This window comes from Taudactylus pleione, unplaced genomic scaffold (genome assembly GCF_031769625.1).
Source record: "Taudactylus pleione unplaced genomic scaffold, aTauple2 ptg000067l, whole genome shotgun sequence".
NCBI lineage: Eukaryota > Metazoa > Chordata > Amphibia > Anura > Myobatrachidae > Taudactylus > Taudactylus pleione.
Window position 1 is genome coordinate 1,342,717 of NW_028284469.1, and position 6,553 is coordinate 1,349,269.

General features: G+C 44.5%; 1 pseudogene; it reads left to right on the forward strand.

Moving 5' to 3' along the window:
* The first annotated feature begins 2,622 nt into the window (after nucleotides 1–2,622).
* Nucleotides 2,623–6,159, forward strand: LOC148534356 (uncharacterized; annotated as a pseudogene).
* The last annotated feature ends 394 nt before the right edge of the window (nucleotides 6,160–6,553 follow it).

The window sequence follows — 6,553 nt, forward strand, 5'->3', positions numbered from 1 at the left end:
GATTTTTTAAATCCTTTATGCCCTTGAGCATCAGCTTTAGTTGACAGTGAAGGACTAGTGTCTTCATCATGACTAGTTGCAGCTGCTGCAGTGCTAGCATTTGTTTGCTGCTTCTGCTGTTCTCTCTGTTGGTTGTCATGATCCATATTGATGAAAACACTCAAGTTGTAAAAAAACTGTTTACTAGTATTACGTATTTACTAATCACCACTCACTGCAGAGTCACAGTACTTGTGCGGTATGGACACACAGTGGGGTTGGCCAGCAGAGTCACAGTACTTGTATACACAGTGGGCTACGGCCCAAGGAGCCACAGTGCTTGTATACACAGTGGGGTACAGCCCAAGGAGTCACAGTGCTTGTATACACAGTGGGGTACAGCCCAAGGAGTCACAGTGCTTGTATACACAGTGGGCTATGGCCCAAGGAGTCACAGTGCTTGTATACACAGTGGGGTATGACCAGCAGAGTTACAGTACTTGTATATACAGTGGGCTACGGCCCAAGGAGTCACAGTGCTTGTAACCACATTGGGGTATGGCCAGCAGAGCCACAGTTCTTGTATACAGTTCACAGTGGGGTACAGAACATAAAAAAACATTTTTATTTAACTTTTTTAAACTTCTATTATTATATTTTTTTACTTCTTTAAACTTTTATTGCATTAATTTGTCACAGTACTTGTGTGCTATGAACATCCAGTGGGCTATGGCCCAAGGAGTCACAGTGCTTGTATACAAAGTGGGGTAAGGCCAGCACAGTCACAGTACTTGTATACACAGTGGGGTACTCTGGACACAGCACAGTTATTATATTAATATATATATATATATATACACACACATATACAGTATATATATATATATATATATATATATATATATATATATATATATAGCAGAGTCAGCACAGCATACAGCACCATGCTCCCTATACATACTCTGGCTACAGCACAGCCCCTTGTGAGACTGGACACAGCAGCACAGTTGTAAATTAAAATATATATTATTAAATAATAATATATGAAGAGTCAGCACTGCAAACAGCAGCATGCCCCTTATACACACAATGGCTACAGCACAGCCACTTGTGATACGCTGGACATAGCAGCACAGTTGTTAAATGTTATATGCAGAGTCAGAACCAATAACAGTAGCGTGCCTCCTATACACAGTCCCACTGAAGTTTTATACAGCCCTGAATACAGCTGAGTACACACAGCATACAGCAGCATGCAGTGAAATGGCGCAGAGCGGCACCTTATATAGAGTCCAAGTCCCGCGAGAATCCGACTCCAGGACAGCAGCATGCAGTGAAATGGCGCAGAGCGGCACCTTATATAGAGTCCAAGTCCCGCGAGAATCTGACTCCAGGACAGCAACATGCAGTGAAATGGCACAGAGCGGCACCTTATATAGAGTCCAAGTCCCACGAGAATCCGACTCCAGGATAGCAGCATGCAGTGAAATGGGTTGAGCGGCACCTTATATAGAGTCGAAGTCCCGTGAGAATCCGACTCCAGGAAGTTTATGTTCGGCCTCGGCTGGGGATACGAGTCTGGCGGGAACACCCAAGCCGCGGCTCGGGTAGGCTCGGATTCCCGCTGTTCGGAGCAGATCAGATTCCTTGGAACCCGGACCACTCATCTCTACTTATAATGTGTGTTTTTATTTTGTTTCAGACTAAATTTTGCTTTTAAGAATGGAGATCTCTGAATTGTGAATGATTAGTAAGGAAATATTGTACACTGGACAAGAGGTAGTTACAAATTCACAAAAAGGAGCAGATGGTATAAATGAAGCCAGCCGCAGTGTGGAAGCGATGTTGTTGCAGACTAATGTGAACAAGTACTAATGCATTCCCTGAAAAGCAGAGGAGGACTGACACAAGGAAGCAGATTTACAGAAATCCAGAGGGCAACGTGGTTGTTTTCTATGCCCCTGCGTTCCATTTATAACTTAGCAATGCAGGAATACACCAAAGTTGTGTTGGAGAGTAGTGAACAACACAAAGAAATGAGGGAAAGCAGACAAACGAGATACAGCAATGACATTAAAAAAGTTGTCCAAAAACTGGAATCTATTGCGGCTGGCCATAACCTACCGCAAGCACTACGAGCACTTCAGTGTAAAATCCAGCCAGGTGAAGTGTACTATGATACTATGATGCTGCCTCTTAATTATGCACGCCTCTGAAACGGCGTTGAGATGCTCAGGCACGCCTGTGTTCGCACCTCCACACCCACATTTTTAATGGCCAGCCCCTGTCACCACCCACAAAGGGCTTCTCCTTTCACTCACTCTGCTGGGCTGTCTATGCGCAGCGAGCTAACACTTCCCCATCTCTCGCACTGGTTGGCGCATGCGCACTGCATTGCGTACGTATGCGCAGATTACAAAAATCAGCTGACTGTGAGTGAATGCCTCCTTACGAGCGGGTCCGATGAATCAGGTGCTTTGTGCATACCCTCCAATCACAAAGCATGTTGAGGAAAGCCGACAAGTCTCAGTTAGCTCATGGAATACTCAAATATACCATCAATTTACACATGGAAGTAGCTGAGGAAATTCAGGGTACAAACCGGTTTTGGATGGTGGGTCTCTACTACATCCTGTTTCATGATGTAACAATGAAACATATAAGAACATTGCAATCTCTTATGTAGATTCACTCTGAAAACATATGGAAAAGTTATAATTGTTTTTGATGGCTACAGTGTCTCTCCAACGTTCATGGACATGGCCCGCAGAAGACTCTACACCAAGACCAGTAGGAATGTTAATTTCAGCCCATGCATGAAGTTTGTCAGCAAGAAGGAACACTTCTTGGCTAGTGAAAACAACAAGCACGCAATGATTTCTCTTATAGGTGAGATGTTGAAGAAGCTCAGGTATACTGTTCACAATGCAAATGGGGTTGCTCATGTGGACATCATTCAATCTGCAATCTCATCATCAGAAAATGCAAGTGCAACAGTAATAGTGCATTAGACACACTGATTTGCTGATTCTGATTCTGTACCATGCCAAGAACAGTGGTTTCAAGTTCTACTATCACAGTCATATAAGACTGGGACCATCTCCCAATTCTTGGTACGATAGCCCATGCAATCATTGTAGGGTTGTGACATCTGCAAGTTGCTCCTGTTTCTGCAGGTTGTTATATCACATCCAGATTTTTTTCGATTGGGAAGTCTTCAGCATTCGACAAACTGATGAAGGTGACTGGCAGGGCAGGCTCTAGGGGTGTCTAGTGCGGTCGAACAGGGGCACCACCCATAGAGGGTGCACCCCTCCCCAACATCCCGATTTCAGCGGGATAGAACTGTCCCGCTGTTCCACCCATGGGCCGAAGTGGCCCATGGGTGGTGAAATCGCGAGGCTGGGGACCACCACCGGAAGCGTGAATGGATGCAGCGCGCATGCACTCGGCATCCATTTACAGATGGGAGAGGGCTGGGGGAAGCCCAGCCAGTGACTGAGTGCTGGGCTCTACCCCCAGCCTAACGTTACTTGGAGGCATGCCATGCGGGCACGCCTCCAAATAATGTCACATAGGGGGTGTGGCCTATGGTAATGAGGGCACACCCCCAGCTTCGCCGCTCACGATAACAGGGCGTAGTGTACCGGGCCGACACAGGGTGCTCAGACCCCTGGAGCCAGCCCTGGTGACTGGGCTCCTTTCAGTTACAAATATATTTTGTTTTGATTCTTGTCAACATTTGGATATTGAGGCTGCTGGAAGAAAAGCAATGCTTCCATGGTATGACTGCAAGTCATTGTAATCCACAAACGCACTATCATCATCAGATGATAGTAGAAAAGGTGGCTGCAGCGACTTCATTTGTTACACCCGAGCGTTTGCCACCTAACAGTTCTTCAACAAAGTACCGCAGCTTTCGCAGAAGACTGTGGAAAGAGGGGATCAAGGCAGAAGACTGGGGTTGGTATGTAAAGAATAATTCCTACTGCCCTATACTCTGCGAGATGCCACCAACTCCAGATTTATCTACCCAACATGATTCGCTGTTCCTTCAATATGAAATGCGCTACTTCACGATGCGGATGCAAGCGTAATGGATTGTCCTGTTCAGCAGCTTGTGGCAAGCGCCAAATCAGTGGTTGCGATAACAATCACTCCACAACCGACAGTGAATGTGTCAGTCATTGCTAAATGTAAATAAAACCATTATCTCTCTCTAAATTAGTTTATTATTAAGTAAAAAAGTGGCGGAACAGCGCTGCATACACGAACACCTTAAACACTCTGTTGAGTATTTATATTTATATATTTATTACACCATCTATAAAAATGATTAAGATTCTAAATAAAATGCTCCTTCCTCCCTGCCTACCCCATATGGTGTCACACCTGTTTGTCTGCCCCTCCCCTTTAGAATGTAAGCTCCTACGAGCAGGGCCCTCTACCCTCTTGTGCTTCTACTTCTCTACTTTCATCTACTTCTTACTCCCCACTAAGGCACCTAACACTTGGTTACTTTGCTCTGTTGCTTATCTGGGTGTTATGGTCGCTAATGTAGCAATATATATTATCCATGTCCTCGTCCTGTATTGTATTGTACTGTAAGTCGCTTGTCTACAACTTATTTATGCACTGTGTAAGGCGCTGCGGAACACTTGAGGCGCAATATAAATAAATGATAATAATAATAATAATAAAATGGTAACAATATAATGATGGTATCACACAAATAAAAAGTAGTTTCATACAATGAGCACCATATGTAATGTCTCCTATAACAATTCGATCACTGCTGTGCTGTGAGTATACACAAACCAACGAGGAGTACATTGTAGCCAACTTTGGCAACAGAATATCTTATAAAAGAATTGATGTTACAAAGTGTCTATGTAACTGAAACGAGCAATAAAAGTTAGTGCCTGTATAGGGAAAGATAATATCTAAAGTCCATCACTCTTAATGATCGTAAAAACGTGAATATAATGTATTACTCACACACAGGAGTAGATTATATTCCAGCAAATGTGAGGCCGGTATGTGGCAAGAGGAGTCCCCAAACCAAATGATGGTAGGTGTGTTTGTAGAAAATAATTAACATATGTTCGCGAGCAAAGGACGCTCGCAAACGGGTCGATGTTGCCCCACTGTGCATGCGCACGATGGAGGGAGCTCCGTCGTACGCATGCGCGAGACCCGGATAGCGACGGGCTCTCCGTCGCTCCTGGTCTCGCACCAAAGGGGAAATGCTGTCGATGTTGATTGACAGCAAGCCCCCTTTGGTGGGTGTACCGGGGGCGTGACTGCCAGACGGAGGCGTTCCCATGGGAACGCCTACCATCTGAGTCCGGCCCCACTGACATCAGTAATGATGTCAGTGGGAGTGATTTTGGCTCTGATAGAGCCAAAATCACTCCTGGGCTTGCGGAAGCGAGACCCTATCGCAGGGTCTCATCGCAAGCCCGATGGTCGCGATGGTCTTTGACCATCGCGACCATCTTTTTGGCCGCTCGCATAAGCTGTGGGTGGCAACCCACAGCTATGCGAGCGGCCAGGAGGCCGCTCCAAATTTAGCTACGACGGCCCTGATTCAGAGCGAGCGCTCTGGTCAGAGCGTTCAGCTCTGAATCAGGCCCTAAGTGTGTCTTGTCTCCACAGTACAACGTAATTCCGGATCTGTAGTGGATGTGGGTACCGTGGCAAAACAGCTGGTATGACGTGTTGTTCACTGAATTTGGTAATGAACCAGCAGTGTAGAACATATATTTAGTTGTTTCAGCAGCACTGAATAAATGTCTGATCTGCTGTATAAGGAGAAGAGCAGTCTTATTGAATATATGATTCGTTATGGTATGGCACTGCCCGGCAACTAACCACGTCCTTGATGAAAAATCTCCAATAGGCAGATAGTGGATCTGAAAGTGCAAGCATGCAGTACATACACAAAACAGGTACTGAGAATAAAATAGCTTTCCTTAACGCATTTCACCGTGACCAGCGGCTTTCTCAAAAGGTAGGATGTATATATCTATACTATGAGACATGCCACCTACTCCAGATTATCTACTCAACATGATTCACTGTTTCTGCAAGACACAATGTGCTACTTCACGATGCGGATGCAAGCGTAATGGATTGTCCTGTTCAACAGCTTGTGGCAAGCGCCAAATCAGCCGCTAGTGAATGATAGTCATAAAAACTATTAGTTACAGTTTGTCTTTTACTAAGTTGACTCCTGTAATTAACAGAACTTTAAAAATTTAACAAATTGTTATGTCCTTGATTTTTAAATTCTGTAAATATTTTCTAACATCAAAATGACATGAGAAATGGATGTGTCGTACTATATTGTTGAAAGATAGTTTTATTGGAAACATTGTTAAATGTAAATAAAAGCATTATCTCTCTCTAAATACTTTATTTTGACCTTTGGTAGGGAACAGCCAGACGGCCATTTTCAAATCCGTTTTTTGGGGTTTCCCGTGGCACAGATTTTGTCTGATTTTGGATGTTACTCAACAATGATTCCTGAGCTAGAAACTCTTTAAAACGCTCCTGAAGCAATTTAGCCCAG